The sequence below is a fragment of the Melozone crissalis genome, unplaced genomic scaffold, assembly GCF_028551555.1.
Source record: "Melozone crissalis strain CALT ecotype California unplaced genomic scaffold, PUWL_Pcris_2 ptg000016l_1, whole genome shotgun sequence".
Lineage (NCBI taxonomy): Eukaryota > Metazoa > Chordata > Aves > Passeriformes > Passerellidae > Melozone > Melozone crissalis.
This window is the reverse complement of record NW_026535794.1, coordinates 3,335,197-3,358,512: the sequence shown is the minus strand read 5'-3', so window position 1 is coordinate 3,358,512 and position 23,316 is coordinate 3,335,197. Positions and strand designations below refer to the sequence as shown.

The following is a 23,316-nucleotide window of genomic DNA, read 5'->3' as shown; positions in this document are numbered from 1 at the left end:
GAAAGGAAAAAGGAAGAGAAAGAAAGGAAGGGCAAGAAGGAAAAATGAGAGAAAGCACAGGGGGAAAGAGGGGAAGGGAATATTAATAAAGGTCAAGGAAAGCGAGGTGAAAAGGAAAAATACAGAGGGAAAAAATGAAAACTAGAGAAGAGGGGGACGAGAAGCGAAATGGGAAAGGAGAAAGGGCAAGAAGGAAAAATGGGAGAAAGAAGAGGGGAAAGGGGGGAAAGGGAAAATTAATAAAAGTCAAGGAAAGCGGGGGGGAAAGGAAGGGAAAGGACGGAGAAGGAGGGGGAAGGAGCCGGTGCTCCGGGCCGGGCCGTACCTGGGGCGGGCGGGGGCGGTGCCGGGGGCGGTGCGGGCTCGGCCGAGCGGGCTCGGAGCCGCGGCCTCCTCCTCTCCTCCTCCTCCTCCCGTGCCTCCTCCTCCTCCTCCCGCCGCTGCCTTGCCTGCCGTGCCCGCTGCATGCGGCGGGGCTCGGGCGGGATGCGGGGCCCGGGGCTGCGCGGGGCCGTGCCGCTGCTGGGCTGCCTGCTGGCCGCGGTGAGTGAATGAGGGACCGAGCGGGGAGCGCCCCGGGCAAACTTCGGGCAACTTTGGGGAGGATCTGCTCCTTTCCCCGGCCGTGGGAATGCGGGAAATAGCGAGCGCCCGGCTCGCCTTCAGGGTCAGGTGTGCGTCCCCTCCCGTGAGGGGATGTGAGAGGATCCATTTGAGCTGCAGGGATTCCCTTCGGGATTTTTGCGTTTTGTTCCACAAGCGGCTCCGCGTTTCGCTGTCATTGGTGGCTTTCGGTTCTCTTTGGTTTCTGTTCGGGATCTCGGTGAGTCGTGCAGTGCTCGCCCCACACCTGGGGATAACGGGATGAGCTCGGTCAGACCTTGCAGTGGCCCGTACCTGGGGATAACGGGATGAGGCTTTCCGGAGGGGCTCCGGCATGGGCGCTCCCTGCAGCTGCCAGAAGTTGGGCAAAGCTCGGAGCCGCTTTCCAGGGCTCCGTGTCCCTGCCGGGTGTGATTTCCCCGCTGTCGGGTCCGTGATGTCTCGGGTTTGTTCCTCCTGGAGCTGTGTTTGCCCCGCACGGAGTCACACGTGCGAGCCGAGCCGAACTGAGCCGAGCCCAGCTAAACCTCCGTGCCAGCAGGCACAGGACACGGCTCCTGCATGCTCAGCTCAGCTCCCCGATCCAGGGAAAGTGTCCCCGATCCAGGGAAAGTGTCCCTGCTCCAGAGAAGGTGTCCCTGCCCATGGCACCGGAGGATCTTTAGGTCCTTTCCATCCCAGACCATTCAGGGAGTCTGCAGTTCCATGATTTGGCTTTGTTCTCACAGCTCGTTTCCTCGCAGGGTTTGATTTAGAACGAGACTGGTTTTAATTTAGCAGCCTGGGCTTGGGGGGAGATTTGGTGCTGGCTGTGGCTGAGTTTTCCTCTCACGGGTAACCTGCTCCCACAGCTGTTTTCCCTGCCTCCCCAGCACCCTGTAGGGCTGGCTGAGGTTGCCCACCATAGCTGGGTTGTACCATCCCTTGCGAATCACCTGTGCTTGCTCTGCTTGTGGTCACAGAACCATCACAGAATTGTATGATGGTTGGAAATAAATGGCATCGGATTCCAAAGCTCTGTGGACAGGACAGCTTTCAGCAGACCAGTTGCTCAGAGCATCTTCCAGCCTGGTCTTAAAGCAGAGTCGGACCAAGCAAGCTGAGCCCCAGAGAGTGGAAGTTAACCCAGATGTGTCATTGCATCGCTTGTCTCCCTTTCCTTCTCCCCTTTCTTCTCTCCTTGTCCCACAAGGAATGAAACAAATGCATTTAATTGTAATTTTTTTTTTGGCTGTTGGCCATGAGCCCCTCACCCATCTGCATTGCCAAAGAATTTCTTAGAGGATGAACAGGTTGGGAAAATCGATAAAAGTACTGAAAAAAAAAAAAGGACCAGGCAATCAGTTCCTGGGATTCTACAGAGCTTGCTTTAGGGAAGATCCAAAATAGCCCAAGTGTCCAGGGCTGGAGCTGGGGAAAGGAGAAGGGGGCAGCGTTCTCATCAGCTGCTGGAGCTGCTCCAGCTCTTGCTTCCACTGAAGTCCTTGGCACAATTCCCATTTCTTTAAAGATTGTTGGCATGAGGGGCTCCTCTGGGGCCAGATCCTGCAGAGGGTGAGGTCACAGGGCTGCTGAAATTCACCCTGCAAGGGTGGCAGGATCAGGCTGTGGGTGATGCTCTTGGGCTGCCATCAATGAGCACAAACCCCTAAAGCTTTGGGGCAGCACAAGACTGAGTGCAACCCTGCCACTGCTTCCTTTCCAACCCTTTTATTATTCTGTTGTTGTTGTTAATGTTCCTGGGATCTGGTTCATGCTGGTGGGTTAAAAAGATTCACATGCTCCTTATCAGCACTGATCTGCAAGGTGACTAATACTGAACTGCCTCAGTGCTGGAGAAAATCCCTGCCTTGTTTCTCAGCTTAAACCTGGGATTTTGGGGCTGATTTTTAAAACAAAAGTAGCTTTGCAGTCATAACCCAACTCTGGGACCTGGCTCAGCAGAGCTTGGTTGGTTTGGGTTTATTTCATTTAATTTCTTGTGATAATTTTTATTGGTACGTCCTTGAGGTAAAAAAAACCTCTGAACAAGTGGCTGATCAACAAGTTCAGCACCATAAAACTCTTGCGGCCATGTGGTTTCTAATTGCTGTTATAAACTTTCACCTCTCATCCTGCACGCTGCGGAGAAGAGGGAATTGGGCAGATCTCATTTGCTGAGGTCATCAGGCCATGCTCACCAAAGTCCTGCTCTCTTGCCAAGGGCAGCTTGGAAAAATTGGAATTCAAGTGTTAATGGTGGTGATGTGGTGTAAAGGCACAATAATCCCTTTTAGGTTCTTCTGTGTTGCTTTTAGGGGTGTAATTAAGATAATTTGGCCTGAAGAGCTACAAATTAGGCATTTTTTTCTTCTCCCAGTGTGTGTCTAGAACATGAGATGTGGATAATTTGAAGCAGTTGGTGGATTCCACGTGCCTTCAGACTTCCAAGCTCCTTGAATTAGCCAAATCTGCCCAGCTGGTGTAATTTGTGCTTTTCTTCAGAGCTTTGCTCTGTTCCAGCCTTCAAGTAGGTTTGTGATGGAAAAGAATAAAACAACTCAGATCTGATTTTTCATCAGGAGATGTGATCAGTGTGGGAAATCAGTGAAATCTGAGCTCCGCAGAAATCAGAACAGCCACTTCAGCTGCGTCTGTGTCTCTTTCCTCCTGTCATTGACTGAGGATCTGTGAAGTGACATAAATATACTTTAAACAAAACAACCACAGGGTTCTCGCTGGAACCCTCCAGGCCAGTTCCTGCACAAAGATCCTTTAGCAATCGCAATATGTGTTTAACAAAGGCCTTGCCACAAACCCTGTGTGTACCACTGGGTGTATGATTTATTCCATTTTTGCTTGTAGAAATGCATGACTGACTTCATTCAGGAGAACCAGTTGCCCAACCCAGTGTCTGGGTAGCTCTGAAAGCCTCTCTATAAAGTTTTCAGAGAGGACACATAATCAGCAAGAATAATATTGTGGGTTCTTATTTAGGGCATAAAAAGGCGAAATTGCAAAATAGTGAGGGGGGAACAGTATCTTGAGGAGGAAAACTTGCTAAGGGAAATACTTAAAGCTGTTTCAAGCTGTGTTTTACTCACCAGCAAGACAGCAGGGGCATTCACAGCATCATTATCACATCCTCCTAGCCCAGGGGTTTGTGTCCAGCAGGGAAACTCGGGACAGCCAGCCAGGAATTGTAACAGCAGAGTCCACCACAGCGATATTTAAAAAGGGATTTTTACCCCACACTCAGCAGCAGGAGGCAGGTGGGACCATGGACAGGGAAAGCTGCCTGGTTTGTGAATTTTGGGTGTGGAGATGCACTTCCTCTGCTTTAATAACCCTTAAAAAATCCTCTGGTTCCATCCCCTCAGTGAGAGGTGTGAGAGCTAGAGGGCTGCTCTGGATAGAAATGCAAATTCAGGTGAGTTGCTTTTCATGCCATGGTGGCTCCTGAGGCTGACAAAACATTTTGTTCTCAGTGTTCACAGTGAATTTTTGAGTGGCTTTTTGCCTCTCACACTTGGCTTTCCAAGGAGGCATCGGGGCAGTCGGGGGATGCAGGGCAGGGGATGCTCTGCACATTTAGCAAATTACAAGTGGAGACTGAGTGAGTGGTAATGTCAGGAGAGAGGTGTTTCAGCTGTGAGGCTGCGTTAGAAATGGCTAACATGCAGAGTTTATATTCATTTTCAGAGGAGAAAAAAAAAGGGAAAAAATACAGAGAGGTTTTTGCCTTTACCAGATGGTCTCCAGCAGAAACAACTGGAGAGACTGGTGACTTGTCAAAACCAATCTTCCACATGATGTGCTGATAGTCTGGGAGGAGTGGGAATTTTCTGGTGTTTGGGCTGGAATGTAGACACAAATCTTTTGGGACAGGAGGGAGATCTCCCTGTTCAGCATCAAGTGTCCCATTTCTTGGCAGCCTGGGGAAGGGCACCAGACTTTTCCACACTGTGGAAAACGAGACCTGAAAATTGATGATCTTTATTTTTTTTTTTAAGTCAGACCCGAGTGCACTTGGAGGAGATTTGTCACACCCTGAGTGGCTGAAATTCAGGAAAGGGTTCAGATTACGTGTGCAGAATAAAAATTTGGTGGGGAGCAGGACTCAACTGCGTTTTAGGAACGCAGGAGGTCACACCCTGCCCTCAGCCCAGGTCAGCACCAGCGTGGCAGTGTCACTTGTATGCTGCTGTCCCTTCCCCTGCTGCATCACCCTGCCTCAGGGGACAGGGATTTGTGGTTTTCCAATGCCTGGGAAAGGCTGTGGGATTAAATGTAGCCCCACTCCCTGCTCTCATCAACTGCGTTGGAAAGAAGAGGGAAGAGCTTTGCGAGAATCAAGCTCTAGGAAAGGCAGCCAAGAAAAAATCCCAGGTCAGGGGACAAAAGCACAGACTGAAGGAACTGGAGGTGACTTGGAGAGCCCAGAGCAGGAGGGATTTCTCTGGGCTGATTCATCTCCCTCGGCACATCCTTCACCTTTCTGGGGATTTCTTCTACTCCTGTTGAGGTTGGGATTGAAGGCCCTTGAGAGGATAGTTTATTATTTAGATGTTTTTTATTTAGATAATTTATTACCTAATTATTAGATAATTTATCATCAGATAATATTTTTATTACTGTTATTGTTATTATTATTATTCTTTAGATTTTTATTATTTCTTATCTGTGTTACAGTCTCACAGCAGTTTGTTTTGTAGTCTTTCAAAACGAGGCACAAAATGGTTCACAATGTTTGCTACAAGGTTTTTTAAGGCTAAACTATTTCATTAAGAAATTATACTTAAATTATTTTCACTTTTAATTTAAAAGTTAAAAGTTAAGTTAAAAGTTATCACTCAAAGTCGGCAATGCAGACTTTTCTGTTTAATTACAAAATACTACTCAAACTCATGAAGAAGAAGATCAAGAAGAACAAGTAGCTACTGCTTTAAAACTTCTATGTTGTCCCATATATATTGCTATATTCTAAAACTTTAAACTCTAAGTTTTCTATTTTGTGATATTGCACACTTCTATTCAACTACACACGTGTAATCTTAGTGTTATCAATCAATTTTGGAAGTTTTTTCCATGGCTTCAGGTTAAATGCAGTGTTCTCCTGGGGGTTAGAGTCTGTCAGCACAGAAAATGTAAAATTCTCACTATCCAGAACTCTGACACAGGGAGAGTTCATTCATTAGCACTCGGGAAGTGCCTGGGGAAGGCTTTAAGATTTCTGAGGAGGGGATGAGCTCCCAGAGCCATTGGATGCTCCTTGCATCATTATAAAACCCATTTATTAGTTAAATGGGGCAACACCAGGCTGCTTCAGCACTGCTAGAAAAGCCAAAAGCTCCTGAAGATGTAAAAGAAAAGGTGCATGTTGAGATTTTTTTTTTTTTTCTTCTGTTAGGGTTGAGATTAAAAGTGTGAGAGGGTATTTTTTGTTTGGATTTAGATGTTTGTTAGTTTTTATTTCTATGATAGTTCTATAAATGGTGAGTTTTATAGTAGTTTATTTTAATAACTTAAACAAATAGAGTTGTATTTCTTATAAGTTTTTTTTTAAGGATAAATAGTTTAATTAACAAATGGAACTTTCTGAGGATGAACCAGTAACTTTCCCTCTAATGAGGATGGTGTTAACACAGCACAAATATTTTTCACCCCAAAACTTCAGCTTTCTTAGGGGCATAACCTTGGCTGGGGCTTTGAACCAGCTCAGCCTCATGCATAAACCCTAACAAGGGGAGAGCTGTAACAGCAAAGAACCTCTGATTAACACTTGCCAATCTGCACATAAATAAATATTCTCTGTGAACAAGCCCTGCCCTGCTGGGAGCAGGCAGGTGAGGTGCAGAGGAGCAAGCAGATGTGAGATGTCCTTGCTCTTCCAGCCCTTGCTCTGCTGTTTTTGCCCCCAGTGCTGGGGGTGCCAGGCAGACGCAGAGCCCCAGGGTGAGTGCAGCCCTGGCTGGAGGAGGGTGGGGGTGGCATCAGCCCCCAGCTGGGGCATTTGGGGCTGGGTGGTTTGTGGAGTGAATTTAGGGAGGTTTCTGTGAGCAGGGACGTGTGCTGTGGGTTGCTCGAGGCTGCAGAGCTCGCATTAGTGCTGCTTTGCTGGCACTTTATTGGGGCAGATCTTATCTCCAGCACTGACTGTTACACACATATATATATATTTAAATACACTTATATATTTATACTTATATTTTTATAAGTATAAATATAACTATACTTTATTCATTTTCTATATATTTATACTTTATATATTTTAATATACATTTATAAATTTTAATATTTATATTTGTATATATATGCCCATATATATGTGTATATCTGTATATATGTATATATAAATATGTGTGTATATATATGGTGTATATATATACATATACATACTTGTATATTTATAGTTATATTTATACCTCTATTTATATATTTTAATATACATTCATAAATTCTAATATTTATATTTGTATATATATGCCCATATATATGTGTATATCTGTATATGTATATATATGTACATATGTATATATATATGTATATATGTGTGCATATATAAATACATGTATATATATATGTCTGTATGTATAAATATATAGTGTATACATATATATACTTGTATATTTATAGTTATATTTATACTTATATATTTTAATATACATTCATAAATTTTAATATTTATATTTGTATATATATGCCCATATATATATGTGTGTGTGTATATATATATATAAATAAATATACATATATATATATAATATGTATATCATATGTATATATCATATATATATGATTTCCAGGATGTAAAGCCCTATTCCTCTACAGGAATTTTACATGGAGACCCTGATGTATTTTAAATTAACACAGTCACTTTTTCAGTCAGCTACACCAGTGGATATTAACAGCTTTGAATTCCTCCATTAGTGGCATTAGGTGGATTTCTCCCCCCCAGCAGGGCAGTCCCTAACTCTCCATTTCACTGTTTGCACTGGGAGCTGGAAGTTTACACTTCTGTAAAGCTGCTTGGCATTTAAATTCTGGTGTTTGCACAGAATTGTGATTATTTTGTAATTCAGAACCAAACTGGGGTTATTTTTGATATGTTTCACTATCGAGCTGGGTGGGTGATGTGGTTTTGATAAACCCTGCTGGCTGTCATGGCCTGGCTCCATTGATTTGCATGCATCAATTTAAAGTGGAGAAGAGGCCAAAGAATTGAATACAGAGATCCCAACTCTGTCTGTTGAGCCACCACTCCCATGATCCTGTTCTTTTTTCAGCAGGGGTGTTCCTCCTCCTGTATCAGCTCCACAGGTTTTTTTTTTATCCTCAGCTTTGTCATCTCATCAAGAGTTATGGGGAAAAAAATCTATTTAAACACAATTCTTGTCTGGAGGGCAGAATATCAATACCTGGTGTCTCCTTTTGAGAGCTGAAATCCATTGGGTGTCTTTTGAACAGACACATTTGAGGCTCCAGCCTGGATTCTGTGTTTAACAGATGTTCCAATTAATCCCTGGTGATGTGGAACATCCCCACCAACATCTGAGCAGTGTCCCCAGGGCCCTCCCAGATGTCACTGGCTGTCACAGATGCTCAGCCTGGCAGCTCCCTTGCAGGTGGGATTCTCCTGGCAGATCAGGACAGCCCAATTTTGGCATTTTGGGTGTCTGAGTGACCAGGATGGTCACTGAGCTCCTGTGGCGTCAGCAGTGAGGGCAGGGTCAGTGCTGCTGGCCACTTCCAGGCCACTGGAGGGATAGAAAAATATCAAAAATATCCCCACATCATCCCTTTGCAGAGAGGGAAGATGCAGATGCTCTTTGGGGTCAGAAGGAGATGATCTTGGAGGTCCCTCTCACCCCAAACCATTTATGGATTCTGGGGCTCTGTGATGCTGTGAACACCAAAATTAAAGTCACCTCCTTCTGATATGACAGATACAGTGGCACTTCATTCCTTTGGCAGACACCTCTCTTTGGAGATCTTAAGCCTCAGACTGGTTTATTGAGTGGTGTAAGAGTGAAAAAAAAACAGAGGAAATTTCCTCCATGCTGAGCTCCTCCCTGCAGCCTGCTTTATTCCTTACCCAAAACCAGGTTTTATTTAGTCTCTCCAAAGTGGCAGCTCAGGCTTTGAGAAACACACATCCCCTTGCCAGGCAGGATGGAAATGAAACAAAATTAAATGTGCTTGGGATCACCACCACCCCTGGAAAAAAGGACATAACATACAGCTCTGCACATCTGCACCAAAATGAAAAGCAGCCTCAAGGCTGACCCTCAGCATTTTTATGCACACAGCCTGGAAATGGCCAGGATCCAAACCCTGCTGGGGATTACACCTCTGCACCTTTGATTTGCCACATCCACCTCTCATTTTTAGTGAATGTGGTGATTATTGTTATTCCTTCTACCCCATCCATTTGTCAGGGGAGAGGGGAACTTGTTCATCCTGCTCACGGCTGTGTGGCACACATGTACTTGCTTTTTTAGGTTTTTTTTTTCTTCTTCTTCTTTCCTTCTTTTTTTCTTCTTTTTTCATCTTTTTTATTCCTTTTTCATTCTTTTTTCTTCTTTTCATTCTTTTTTCTTTTTTTCTCTTCCTCCTCTTCTCTTCTTCTTCTCCTCTTTTCTTCTTCTCTTCTTCTTCTTCTCTTCTTCTTCTTCTCTTCTTATTCTCTTCTTATTTTCTTTCTCTTCTCCTTCTCTTCTCCTTCTCTTCTCCTTCTCTTCTCCTTCTCTTCTCCTTCTCTTCTCCTTCTCTTCTCCTTCTCCTCCTTTCTTCTTCTTCTTCTTTTTTTATTTTTCTTCTTTTTTTTTTTTTATTTTAAGTCACCTTTCACTGCCCTCAGGAGTCTCCTCAGTGGAGATTAAACCTCTGCCTGGTTTAAAGTAGCTAAAGTCACTTCATCCACCTCACCATCAGTGGCTGGGCTCAGTCCTGAGCTGTCCCTGGCATTTTCTGGCTGCTTTTTTCCTGTGTAATTTGGGATAATTCAGCAAGGAATGATGTGGCTGCTTTGCTGCCCTCGCTGAGCGTGTGCTGGGAGTTCTGTGGAGGGGTGATGGAGCTTTGGGATCCCCTCCCTGAGAGCTCCTGGGGTTTTCCTGTTGCCAAAGCAAAATGCAAATGGCAGAAGAGTCAATTTACTTGTTTCCTTCCACACCTCCATCCATCTATTGGGATTTTTAGCTATTTTATCTTGCTTTTGAAGAAAATATGGGTTTTTCACTTGTTTCCTTCCACACCTCCATCCATCTATTGGGATTTTTTTACCATTTTCATCCTGCTTTTTTGAGAACAATTGGGCTTTTCACTTGTTTCCTTCCACATCTGCATCCATCTATTGGGATTTTCAATTTTCCTCCTACTTTTCAAGAACAGTTAGGCTTTCACTTGTTTCCTTCCACATCTGCATCCATCTATTGGGATTTTTTACCATTTTCATCCTGCTTTTTAAGAACAATTGGGCTTTTCCAGCCCATTTTCACAACAGGAACAGGTTGGTTTTTTGCTTGACATCCTCAAAGGCAGAGAAAAACGCTGTTGCTGAGATATCCTCCAGCTTTCCAGGGCACCAAGAGGAGTCCAAGCACTACACCAGGAATTTCTGATGTGCTCAAATGTTGGCAGCAAGGCTGAGTGCATTTTTGGGGCGGATATGACATTAAACATGTCTGCAATTGGGGTCTCAGCCATGCACTTAATTCCAGTGATCCTTCTCAAGTAAATTTCCCACCCCTTCTGCTCTTCTCTGCCCCCTGACTTTCCTTGGACAGTTTGGTTTTTTGCAGAATTTCTCTGTGCAAAGCTTTTTTTTTCACCTGCTGGAGGTGATGCTTTGTGGTTGGGGCACAGGAGTTGTTCCAGCAGTTTTGTTTTCAGCAGCATCTCCAGCAAAATTAAACTTTTTTCCTCCTTGCCCCTCTCTCTCCTCCCTTTGCAGGGAATTCACAGAGCACAGGGTGTATCAAAGGCTTATCTTTGCCTCTTTGTGTGCAATGCAGATGAGGAAAGGGTTTATCAAGAGAAATAACAGCTTCCATAGGAACAAAATGGATATTTATATATATGTATATATTTATATATATGTATATATATTTATGCTTATAAAAATGGGTGCTTTCAGGTGTAGCAATACTTCCTGAGGGATAAAAGGGGAGTAAAGCCATTGTTGTTGATTTAGCCTGAAAATCAGTGTTTACTAAGAGGGTAAAATACCTAGATTCATGTATGATCCAACTGGATTTTTTTTTCTGTAAAACTGTAAATTCTTTTCAAGTTTTGGATACCCAGATGTTAAAATCACTCTTAATTTCTGTAAAAAGGATAAATGAGAGTGCAGAGTACTAAAATAATGGAGGGAACAATATAAAATGTTGTATATAGAAGCAAAATAATCCGTTATGAAATCAGAGTGCTGGTTGAGGAGGGTGTCCTGTGGCAAAACCATCTCTCCCATCCTCCATGACAGGCACAGATTTACAGCTAATCTCCCAAATTAACATTCCTGGCTCTTGTGGGCACTAAACCCCTCAAACTCCGTGGAGATGTGGATTTTTATGTCATGCCACAGTTTCCTTCCCACCTGCTCACTCCAGGCTGCCCCAGAGGTGATCACTCTTCGCATCCCCACCAAGGGCTGCTGGTCCCACCAGCTCCTCCTGCCTGGCTGATTTAGTGCCTGCAGGTGCTAATTGTTCTTTTTTGATTTTTATTTCTGTAATTAATGACCTTGACAGAACTCAGAACAGTTTTTTTCAGACCCGTGAAATGCATAGCTGGAAATTTCCTCGCTGTGTTCCAGGGGTAAAGAGCTTTAAAAGCTTTTTCCTGCCTCTGGCTGTGCTAGTCAGTCAAATAAAAAATACCTTGGGTCATATATCAAGAGTCAATCATAGCTGGAAGAGCACTTAATAAAACTCTGCTTTGAGATGTTGCTTTTAGAGATCCATTCATCTTGGTCCCTATTTCTTTTGGAGATGCTTCACTGGTGTCTGCCAGAGGCTGAAGGTGCTCTGGAAGTGTGGGATCTACACTATAATTAAATTTATACACCAGGAGGAAGGGACTCCTGGTGTTGGTGTATTTGTGCCTGCAACCTCAGCTGTTTCCATTTGGATCTTACAGACTTGGGGATGCAATACACTTGCTAAATATTTTTTTATTTTTCAAAAAATTATTTTATAAATAATTTTTATTATAAGAATTTGTGAATTTATATTATATAATTAATATATTATTTGAGGAAGTTAAGGTAATATTTCTAAATATTTATGTAATATTTAAATATTTATCTTTATTTCTATTTTTCTAAGTATTAATAATAGTTATTATTTATTATAATAGTTTTATTATTTTAATAGTTTGTATTATTAAAATAGTATGATAAATATTAATTCATATAATATTCAATTAATAAATAATAACTAATATAATATATAATAGGAATTATATATATAATATATATAATTATAATATATAATAGGAACAACTATTAAAATAACTACTAAAGTTTAAAAATTAAAGATACATCATTCTATTACAACTATTAAAATAACTATTAAACTATTAAAATAAATATTATATTAAATAACAGGAATAATTTTATTATGTTAAATAAGAGGAACAACTTTTCTCCTTAAATTATCTGCCAACACAGGACTCCCATTTTAACCATACAGTTATTTACCTTCATTTTCTTAAAATCCACCTTTTTGCTGTGCTGCTTTCACTGGAAAGCTGTTCCCAGAGCCAGGCATGTCTGGTGGTTAATCTGTGTCAGCCAAGCCCTGATGGTTTTGTAGCCAGAAAAGGAAATTAGAGTTGGAGCTCGCTGCCTTGGGTCTACTTGACCTGAGCCTTAAGGGACCAAGCAAATATCTGGAAATCTTTTTAAACCCAGCTACAAAGCTGAAGCTTTGGCTGTCTGTGCAAATTTGTTTGCTGAGTGTTGTTGTTACAGGGAGGAGGAACAAAGGCAGGGATTTATTGAGGGGACATCTTCCAAAAACCACAACTGAGTTGTGGAAGAGGAGCAAAGTAAAGGCCTGAGGGAAGGTGGAGTTTTCCTGAAGGGGGAAGACCCCTCGTGTGTGATATTTGCTGGGTCCCCAGGATGAAGGAGGAATTGAGAATCTAACTCCATGTTCTTAGAAGGCTAATTTATTATTTTATGATATTATATTATTTTAAAGAATACTACACTAAAACTATACTCAAGAATAGAGAAAGGATACAGCCAGAAGGCTTCACAAGATGCTAATGAAAAACTCATGACTCTCCAGAGCCTTGACACAGCTGGACTGTGATTGGTCACGAAGTTAAAACAATTCACATTAAACCAATCAAATAACGACCAGTTGGTAAGCAGTTGTCATTGTAAATGACAATTGTAAATTGTCATTGGTAAACAATGTTCAAACCACAATCCAAAGCAGCAAAACACAGGAGAAGCAATCAGATAATTATTGTTTTCATTTTTCTCTGAGGCTTCTCAACTTCCCAGGAGAAGAAATCCTGGTGAAGGGATTTTTCAGAAGATATGATGGTGACACCTCATGTAACTCACCAGCACTATCCCTGCTCTTTGGAAAGAAATGGGAAGGGAAAAGAAGCCATGGGATTGCTGCAGGCTGTGGTGGGGAGCTCAGGGTCTGGCCAGGAGCTGTGATCCCAGCATGGAATTGCCTGGGGAGATGGGATGAGGGAGGGGATGGAGGTTGTGGTGACCATGAGCAGGAGTCCTGAGCTGCAGAGGGTTGGGAAGCACAGCCCTTGGGAGATCCACTGTGGAATGATCTCAGATCTGAGCTGGATCCCTTGTGTGAGATGAGCCCTGGTGTGGCATTCACATCCTCTGAAAAATCCTTTCACCCAGGATTTTTCTCCTGGGAAGCTGAGAAACCTCAGAGAAAAAGGAAAACAAATTCTTATCTCATTTGCTTCTCCTGTGTTGTGCTCACATGTGGAATGTGTTTGGAGATTGTTTACCACAGGTGATTGTTTCATTGGATTCTGCTGTGAGTTGTTTTCACTCTTTGGCCAACCAGGGCCAAGCTGTGTCAGGACTCTGGAGAGAGTCAGGAGTTTTCATTATTATATTTTTAGCATTCTGTAAGTATCCTTTCTCTACCCTTTAGTATAGTTTATTATAGTATTCTTTAATATAGTACAGTATTATAAAATAATAAATTAGCCTTCTGAGAACATGGAATCAGATTCATCATTCCTGCCTTCATCAGGGCATTCCCAGCAATTACAACACCCTGGCTCTGCTGGTCCCACCTGGATCACCAATGTCCAGAAGCTCCAGCACTCCCAGGACATTCCCTGTGCTGGGAATGCTGAGCAGCCCAGGTGCACTTCTCTCTCCTGTACTGCCTTTTTTTTTTTTTACTGATTATTTTTTTCCTCTGAAAATTGCTCTGATGATGTATCCCACCCTTGTTCCTGTGCTGCAGATCTGACAGGATTTGTTATTGCACAGTGAAGCCATCATCATCACCATCATCATCCTCATCAAACTGCAACTGCGTCTTTGATTCTTGCTTCTTTCCCCACCATGGGATTGCTGAATCCCGTGAACAATTGAATTGTTCAAGTCTCTCTTTCCAGAAAGGGAGTTAAAATGTTTGGCAGGTTGATGCCCCTCTCCTTTTTAATGATTCCTTGCCTGTGCCAGTTCACCACTCAAACTTCCTGGGCTGTCAGCTCTGAAAACAAGTATTAAATATATATTGCAGCCCTGGGAGGAGAGCCCAACCAGTCAGAGAGCAATGGACCTAAAAATAAATGCTGATTTCCCTTGCAGAGTAGCCTGGGGAAAAGCACAGGCAAGGAACAGCATCCACTGGGGCAACCAGCAGGAGAAGGAGATGAACCAACAAATTCAGCCCCAGATGGAGAATGCAGGATAAAGCTGGGAAGCTCAGCTCAGTTCCAGGCTCTGAAAATGTAATTTCTGCTGGGGGTGGTCTTGTGGCTGAATGCCTAAAACCCAACCTGGAAGTGAGACTTATTTTTGCCTTGTTTCCTTTCACTTTTTTCTCTCTACATCCTAAAGGCATTGTAATTAATGTTTGGCTTGATTAGCATTGCTAATTGATGTCATGGGGATGACATGGACTCGTGGTGACATGGGGGAATGGAAGCATCTTTTTCTTCATGGAAGTGTTGGGAAAAATTCCTTCTCTGAAGGTGTTGTCAAGCTTTGGAACAGGCTGCTCCCGTTGGTGGTGGAATCACCCTCCCTGAATGTCCAAAAAATGTGTAAAGGTGGTGCTTCGGGCCATGGTTCAGTGGTGGACATGGCAGTGCTGAATTTATGATTTGGCTCAGTGATCTCAGAGGCCTTTCCCGGTTTTAAGGGTTTTATGATTCTAAAGTAAAGAGCCAGTGCTGGTGCAGGAGTGTTGTATACTCAATGGGATTGGATTTATCTGGGTGTGGGAAGGTTTGCAGCAGTGAGGGAGTGAGATGAGATCCTGTTCCCAGTGCTGTGCTCACCCTCCTGCTCTCCTGTCAGGAATAACTTTAGCAGGAGCAAAGCATTAGGTGCAGTTGTGGATCTACCTGGCAGTGCAGGAATGGGAGCTTGGTGAAGCTTGGAGCTGTGTCTGGGTTTGACTTTCAGCCGGGTGAGAGGAGGAGATGGGAACAGCTCATCCTGGAAAGAGGAATGTTTCTTCTGGCTTAGAAATTAAAATCCAGTGTAGAAATCCAGTGTGGTTTGTTGAGGGATGGGCAGGATCTCTGAAGGGGTTTGAGTGGCCAGCACAGAGTCATGGGATGGTTTGGCTGGGAAAGGATCTTAAAATCATCCAGTTCCACCCCTGCCATGGCAAGGACACCTTCCACCATCCCAGGTTGCTCCAAGCCCCATCCAACCTGGCCTTGGACACTTCCAGGTCTAAGGAGCATCCACAGCTTCTCTGGGCACCCTTGCCAGTGTTTCACCATTGTCACAGTGGAGAATTTCTTCTTGACATCTAATAAACCTCTCCTCTTAGTTCAGAACCCTTCCCCTGCCCTATATCTATCTGCCCATGTGAAGAATTGTTCTCCCTCTCTTTTATAAACCTCCTTTAATTACGGGGAGACTTCAGGGGTGTCTCCTCAGAGCCCAGTCCCACCAGTGCTGTGGATCTGCCACATCCCTGGTGGAAGGGTCCCACTGATGATCCCTGTTTTGACAATCTTCCTCCAGGCTCGTTATTTTGGATTTATGGCTGTGTGTGAACCTGCTGGGGATCTGTGTGTGGCAGAAGCTCAAAGCCAACTGGGCAGCTTTTCTCTAGGTGTGACAGGGCTCCCTGCCCTCTGCCAACATCACCCCTTGTTCTGAAGGATCCGTCCATCCATCTGGCCTTCCTGGGCCAGCCAAGTGTCCTGGGGATCGTGGCCATGAAGGGAAAGGAGTGTTTTGTCAGGGAGCAGAACCAGGGAATGGTTTCCAGCAGGATGGCACAGGCCATGTGCTCAGTGGTCACACAGGGTGACAGTCCCAGCAGGGTGTTTCACCCAGCAGATGTGGCCCATTTCCTGTAAAATAACTGGAATGGAGAGGAAGATTCATATTTTTGATTGTCCTCCTATGAGCAATAGAGAGTCTCACACAGACTCTTCACGCTGTGCTAAAAAAAACCCAGCAAAATTAGAAATTGTGCTTCTCACCAGAAAAGATGCAATGAGCACCTCCAGCCCCACATGCACAGGGACAGGAGCTGCTGACAAGGGGCAGGAGGGAGAGAAATCTGAAATTGAATTTGTACCCCAGCAGTGAGGTCTGCAGTGGGGAACCCATTAAAATTCTGCAGTGACCAGAGCTGCCCTCTGAGACTGGGGCATGTGGCTACTGGGAAATGAGATTTAATTGATTTCAAGGCCAAGATGTGAGGATTGGTGAGTTGTCTCTTCACTTTAGACCTTGCTGACTCTGCCTTCCAAAGATATTTTCCCTTAACAAAAACTCTCTAACCTTCACTTGAGTAATAATCTCAGCAAGGTGGTTATTTTGTGGAGTTGAGCGGGATAAAGGGATTTATCATTTTCATTCTTAGTTCATGAGGGAGAAAAAACAGAATAGCCTTTCCCCCTTTTCTTCCCATCAAGAGACTGGATATGTTCAGGAGTCCTAAGTTGCTTTTCTTAACAGAGGGGTGAATAAATAAGGAAAAATCTTGCTTTGAAACTTTCGTTTCAGGCCAGGATGGCCATATCTTTATTTGATGGCAGAGCCATTTCTGGGAAGGAGGGAAATGCCACTTTGCTGATTCTCAGGTCAGTCTGACCCACCCAGAGAAGGGATCATGACCTGAGCCACAGATCAGAGAGTGGAAGAGTTTCACTTTTGAAAGTTCTATCACAATTATCAGTTTCAATCCTATTGAGCCCTGGAGTCTGGAGTTCTCTAACTCACTTCAACAGCAGCAGACTTAATTGGGGGAGAACCTTTTCAGCCTTAGAAATGTAATATTGGGCTAAGTCTGGAGTTTAAAAGTATTTAGGAAGCTGAGAAATTCCGGCCACTGAGAGCAAGTGTCACTGTGATATTTTCTGAAAAATCCCTTTGCCAGGATTTCTTCTCCTGGCAAGATGAGAAGCCTCAGCTTCTCCATGTTTTGCTCCTCTGGAATGTGATTTGGAGATTTGTTTATCCAAACATATGAATTGTTTTTAATTAATGGCCAATCACAGCCAGCTGTGTCAGACTCTGTCACTGGTTTTTATTATTCATTCTTTTCTAGCCTTCTGATGTATCCTTTTTCTTTCTTTAGTATAGTTCTAGGATATAATATAATATAATATAATATAATATAATATAATATAATATAATATATTTCAGCCTTCTGAGAACATGGAGTCACATTCTCATCTCTCACCCCATCCTGGGGACCTCACAACACCACCATCAGTTGTCACCTGTGGGGTTTATCAGTGGGTTTTGTTTCCCTGCAGGATGGTGGCATTGGAGTGATGCGATGGAAAGCAGGAAATGGTGGCAGGAGGAGTGTAAGGGAAAAGCTGCATTTTCTTCATTTTGTGGGAGACACATGAAGAGCAGCACGTGTGCTCTTGGGTTTGACCTGGAGATGGTTAACTCAGCCTAAATTAGCACCTTGTGGCTGAAATCATTTTAGTGTAGCTAAAATCTGTGTCTTTCCTGATGCAAGTAGCATCTTATCTCCTTTCTGTCTGTAAGGGAAGTCCTGCTGAGTTCCTTGGCTATTTCAAGGCAATTCCCAAAGGATCACTGCAAGCAGCACAAAGTCCAAGCCCTCAGCTCCAGCATCTCCCCAGCATCCCTTCCCCTCCCAGAAGCAGGCAAAGGACACAGGGACATAAAAGCCCTCAGGAATTCAGCCATGTATTCACTGGGCCCTTGGAATTTAACTCCTGGCTGTGCTTGGGAAAATCCTGCCCTGCAGCCACCAGGATAAATCAGCTTAGCTGGGCTGACCGAGCCTGGCTGTGCCACGTTAATGCTCCTGGAAGCTGTGACAGGAGCAGCCCCAGGGGGCTGAGAGGTTACAGTGACCCCAGGGATGTGGGGAGTTCCTCAGGGGACACCTGGAGGGGATGTGACCCTGCCTTGTCCCTATCCTGAGCTGGGAATTTTGTGCTCCCCATCTGGCAGCAAGTGTGGTGATGATGCTTGGGAAGAAAGGGCTCCCCCAGCCATTGGAGTGGAGGGAACCTGCTAGGAATGGGCTCAGCCTGTGGCCTCAGGGCCCTTCCAGAAACATCTCAGTTGTATATGAACGAAAAGAAACCAGCCAAAGAGATGAAATTAAATATATGGAGATTCTCAGCTTAGGAAATTCCCAGGATTCAGCAAACTGAGCTCCAGCAGATTCAGGAAAGGAGCTTTTGTCTTTTAGAGAGACTCTGTGCCCTACATGATTTTTCTGATCCATAAGTGGCTGTCAGATGGGGCAGCTCCAAAGGGTTACACAGGATTTAGGACAGGGAATGGGATGCCAGAGTTTCCCACCCTATCCTGAGCTGGGAATTTTGTGCTCCCCATCTGGCAGCAAGTGCGGGTGATGATGCTTGGGGAAAAAATGGCTCCCTAACCATTGGAGTGGGGGGAATCTGCTAGGAATGGGCTCAGCCTTTGGCCTTCCAGGACAGTGAGAAACATTTCAGTTGTCTATGACTATGAAAAACCAGCCCAGGAGATGAAATTAAATATATGGAGATTCTTAGCTTAGGAAATGTAGGGGGATACAGTATGGGTGAATGAAGGTGGCATGGAATGTAATCTTATCCCCTAAAGAGTTGCAGCTGAACCAATTACTGAAGATTAGGAGCAGGCCTGATGTTAACAGGCCACAGCTGTAGCCAATCAGAAGAGTGTTATAAAAGAGTGGGTTGGTGGGATCTGGAGTTATTTGGCTCCTGCAAGGAAAAGGAAGAGTCAGTGCTTAGAGGAGCTGGCCACGAGCAACATCAAGGAGGTACAAAACTCTGGCAATATGGAACCCTTGCAATGTAATGATAATAGAGCTCTTGCACTGTAATGACAACAAGGAAATTCCCAGGGTTCAGCAAACTGAGCTCCAGCAGATTCAGGAAAGGAACTTTTGTCTCAACTTTTACAGAGACTCTGTGTGCCCTACATGACTTTTTCTGATCCATAAGTGGGGTGAGGAGAGCTCAGATGAGGCAGCTGCAAAGGGTTACACAGGGTTTGGCACAGGGAATGGGATGCCAGAGTTTGCCACGTTCCCTCTGTAATCAGCTAAGTGCTCTCACTCTGATAAGCAAAGTATGATTTTAATTAAAAAGCCATTCCAGCTGGTTTTAATTCTTATGCCATTGAAATTGAAGAGGCAAATTGCTTTGTGTACAAGGAGGGGAAAAAAAGTGTGATTGTCTTCTTGTTCCAAAGAGTTTTAATCCTCAGTGGCTTGGATCCCAGGGCAGGGATAATTTCTCTGCTTCTCGGAAGAAATGTGATTTTTTTTATTTTTTTTTTCCTCTCCCATCTTTAAGACATCCCTGCTCTGTCTCCATGTGTTAAGGAGCTCATGGTGCCATCCCAGGGGGATGCTGCACTCTGGGGAGCCAACCTTGATTTTTTTGCTTTTAAATGAAGGCTTTTCAGTGAAAATCTGCACATTTTGCTGTACTTTGATGCTGAGGAGAGCACCTCCCTCTATTTCTTATCCTGTATTTAATTTTGTGGAGCAAAGCCTGGAGCTGGTGCTCAGCTGAATCCAGGGGATTTCTGGCCATGCTTGGTAGAAAATATGTGTTCACCTAGGAGCAAATAAAGATGTTATTTTGCTCCTTATATTGCTCAGTCTTACCTAGTCCAGGTTTAGCTGTGGCATGAGATGCTGCTGTCAAACACCTCCAGAAACAACTGTCTGATATCAACTCGTGTCACCAAGGAGATGAATGACACAAATCTCCCCCTTGAAGAAAGCTGATACACAGAAAAGAGCAGAAGCACAGCAAGGTGATGCCTGTAAACTCAATCCAGAACTCCGAAATCTCTTGCAGAATTAAAAAAAAATATAAATTATTCACTTATTTTTGTTTATTTCACCCACAAGAATATTCCCAGGCCGTATAACCACAACTGTGGTGTGGAGTGTCGCTGTAAATCACTGGGGCAGGGTTTCTGAGTTTGGTTTTCCTCCAGCTCTTGGCAAGGCTCAGCTCTGGGCGTGCTGGGAGCTGTGGATGGATGGCTCCATGCCCAGCTTGGGAAAGCTGTGCAGGATGGAAGGAGAAGGTTCCTTCCCTGCCTGCAGCCCTGTGAGCATGGAAGGCACATCCATTAGCAGTGACAGCAAGCACAGCTATAATTACAGCAATAACAGCCTTTACATTAACTCACATTAAAAGGTACTAATGATTTCAGGCTTTTGATTTTAGGCTTTGGCGCTTCTTCTCTTTCCTCACCCTGTTCTGCTGCTGCCGTGCCTTCTGTGTGATTCCCTGAAGCCCAAAGCTCAGAATTTAGGAGTGAAATTAAGGGGCAAAGCCATATTTCCACACTTTGAGAAGCCAATTTTTCTTGTCAGGAAAAACTGAGCAAGGCAGGACCACCTTTAGCAGGGACAAAGCATAAGTGCAGTTTTGGATCTACCTGGTAGGGCAGGAATAGGAGCTTGGTGAAGTTTGGAGCTGTGTCTGGGTTTGATTTTCAGCCAGGTGAGAGGAGGAGTGTGTGATTCCCTGAAGCGCAAAACTGGGAATTTAGGAGTGAAATTAAGGGGGAAAACTGCATTTCCACACTTGGAGAAGCCAATTTTTCTTGTCAGGAAAAACTGAGCAAGGCAGGACCACCTTTAGCAGGAACAAAGCATTAGCTTTGGTGAAGCTTGGAGCTGTGTCTGGGTTTGACTTTCAGCCAGGTAACAGTAGGAGTGTGTGATTTCCTTCTGTGTGATTCACTGAAGCCCAAAACTGGGAATTTGGGAGTGAAATTAAGGGGCAAAGCCACATTTCCACACTTTGAGAAGCCAGTTTTTCTTGTCAGGAAAAACTGAGCAAGGTAGGACCACCTTTAGCAGGAACAAAGCATTAGTTTTGGTGAAGCTTGGAGCTGTGTCTGGGTTTGACTTTCAGCCAGGTGACAGTAGGAGTGTGTGATTCCCTGAAGCAAAAAACTGGGATTTTAGCAGTGAAATTAAGGGGAAAAGCTGCATTTCCACACTTGGAGGAGCCAATCTTCCTGTCAGGAAAAACTGAGCAAGGCAGGACCACCTTTAGCAGGGACAAAGCACAAGTGCAGTTGTGGATCTAGCTGGCAGTGCAGGAATGGGAGCTTGGGGAAGCTTGGAGCTGTATCTGGGTTTGACTTTCAGCCAGGTGAGAGGAGGAGTGATTCCCTTCTGTGTGATTCCATGAAGCCCAAAACTGGGAATTTAGGAGTGAAATTAAGGGGGAAAACTGCATTTCCACACTTGGAGAAGCCAATTTTTCTTGTCAGGAAAAACTGAGCAAGGTAGGACCACCTTTAGCAGGAACAAAGCATTAGTTTTGGTGAAGCTTGGAGCTGTGTCTGGGTTTGACTTTCAGCCAGGTGACAGTAGGAGTGTGTGATTCCCTTCTGTGTGATTCCCTGAAGCCCAAAACTGGGAATTTAGGAGTGAAATTAAGAGGCAAAGCTGCATTTCCACACTTGGAGAAGCCAATTTCTGCCAGAAATGCTCACAGCCTGATAAACCTGTGATGGATGCACAGGGCACAGCTGGATCCTGGTGCTGGTTTGGCTGTGATTTAAAAGTGCCATAAATCCTCACCTACAAAAACTGGCCCTCAGTAACATGTGCAGGGCTGGGAATGGGATGTTCTGGGCAGGAAACAACCCCTTGGGGCAGGAAACCCAGTTAAGGCAAGTTAATGGTAGGAACCAGATGATGGTGAACACAAAGTTTACTGCAGTGAGCAAAGCACAGGCTGTGGAACAGAAAATCCTCATTTTTCATGGAGCTGGCTGGAATTTCTGAAAGGCTCCTGACCTTAAGCATGGTTTTCCTCTTGGCAATAGCCTGGATTTCTTGTCTGGAAGAGCTTCCCTTGCTGGACCAACCTCTGCCAAGGCAGCGTGAGCTTGTGGCACTGAGAGGCATTTTCAGCTCTGAGGATCCTCAGGGGAAAGGTTGAACTCTGCCAGAAGAGTGAAACAATTGGGTTGCGAAATCCCAGCCCTGAAGATGCTTTTAAGGTCCCTGCTCCCAGGTTAAGACCCAGATGAGTCTGATAAACCATGAGCAGTGCAATCCTCATTTATGGGTGCCCTGTGGCAGGGAGGAATGATGACTCTGACTCCATGTTCTCAGAAGGCGGATTGATTATTTTATAATAGTATATTATATTAAAGAATGCTATACTAAACTATACTAAAGAATACAGAAAGGATGCTTACCGAATGCTAAAAAGATAACAATGAAAATTTGTGACTCTGGAAAGAGTCTCGACACAGCTTGGCCCTGATTTGCCATTGAGTCAAAACAACTCACAGCAGAATCCAATGAAACAATCACCTGTGGGTAAACAATCTCCAAACACATTCCACATGTGAGCCCAACACAGGAGAAGCAAATGAGATAAGAATTGTTTTTCTTTTTTCTGAGTCTTCTCAGCTTCCCAGGAGAAAAATCCTGGGTGAAGGGATTTTTTTTAGAAAATGTCAATGGCACAATGAGGCATTCACAGATAGCAAGAGGGTTAAAGTGGGATCCCACAGCACATCTGCAGGCACAGGGATTGCACAATCAGTTCTCTTTTGTAACATCCAAATAGCTCCTGAGGGGCAGGTGCAGCCAGAGTTCACTGTGTCCCCAGCCCCAGGCTGGGTTTGTGGGGTCCAGCAAGCCCAGAACTGATGACATGCATGTTCTTGCTTTGAAGAACAGAAAATAACAACAACCAAAAAAAAAAAGAGTAGGAATGGTGTCTCTTCCCTGGAATTGCAGGACATCTCCTTCATTCAAGATTGATTTCTTTCTCCTACACATGGAGCAGAGGGAGATGTTATGCAGAGGACAGGGAGACTCCAGGCATTCTTCATTTTTAGCAAGAATAGGCTCAGATCCTCCTTTTCTTCTGTAAAAACAACCCCAGGGTAGGACTGGATTGCAGATACTCTGCTTTTGCGGTCAGTGGAGCTTTGATGTTGGGTTTATCTGCCCGCAGGCACGGCCTTGTGCCAGTTCAGGAAGCTGAGGGCAGCAGAGGGGACAGGACCCTCAGACACCTTTT

At 44.2% G+C, this 23,316-nt stretch overlaps 1 protein-coding gene across 1 annotated transcript in view; it reads left to right on the top strand.

Moving 5' to 3' along the window:
* The first annotated feature begins 503 nt into the window (after positions 1 to 503).
* VIPR1 (vasoactive intestinal peptide receptor 1) overlaps positions 504 to 23,316 on the top strand; it is a 115,237-nt gene continuing 92,424 nt past the window's right edge. Inside the window, exon 1 of the mRNA XM_054273560.1 lies at positions 504 to 543. The gene's annotated coding sequence lies outside the window, so the exon portion shown is untranslated. The remainder of the gene's footprint in view (positions 544 to 23,316) is intronic.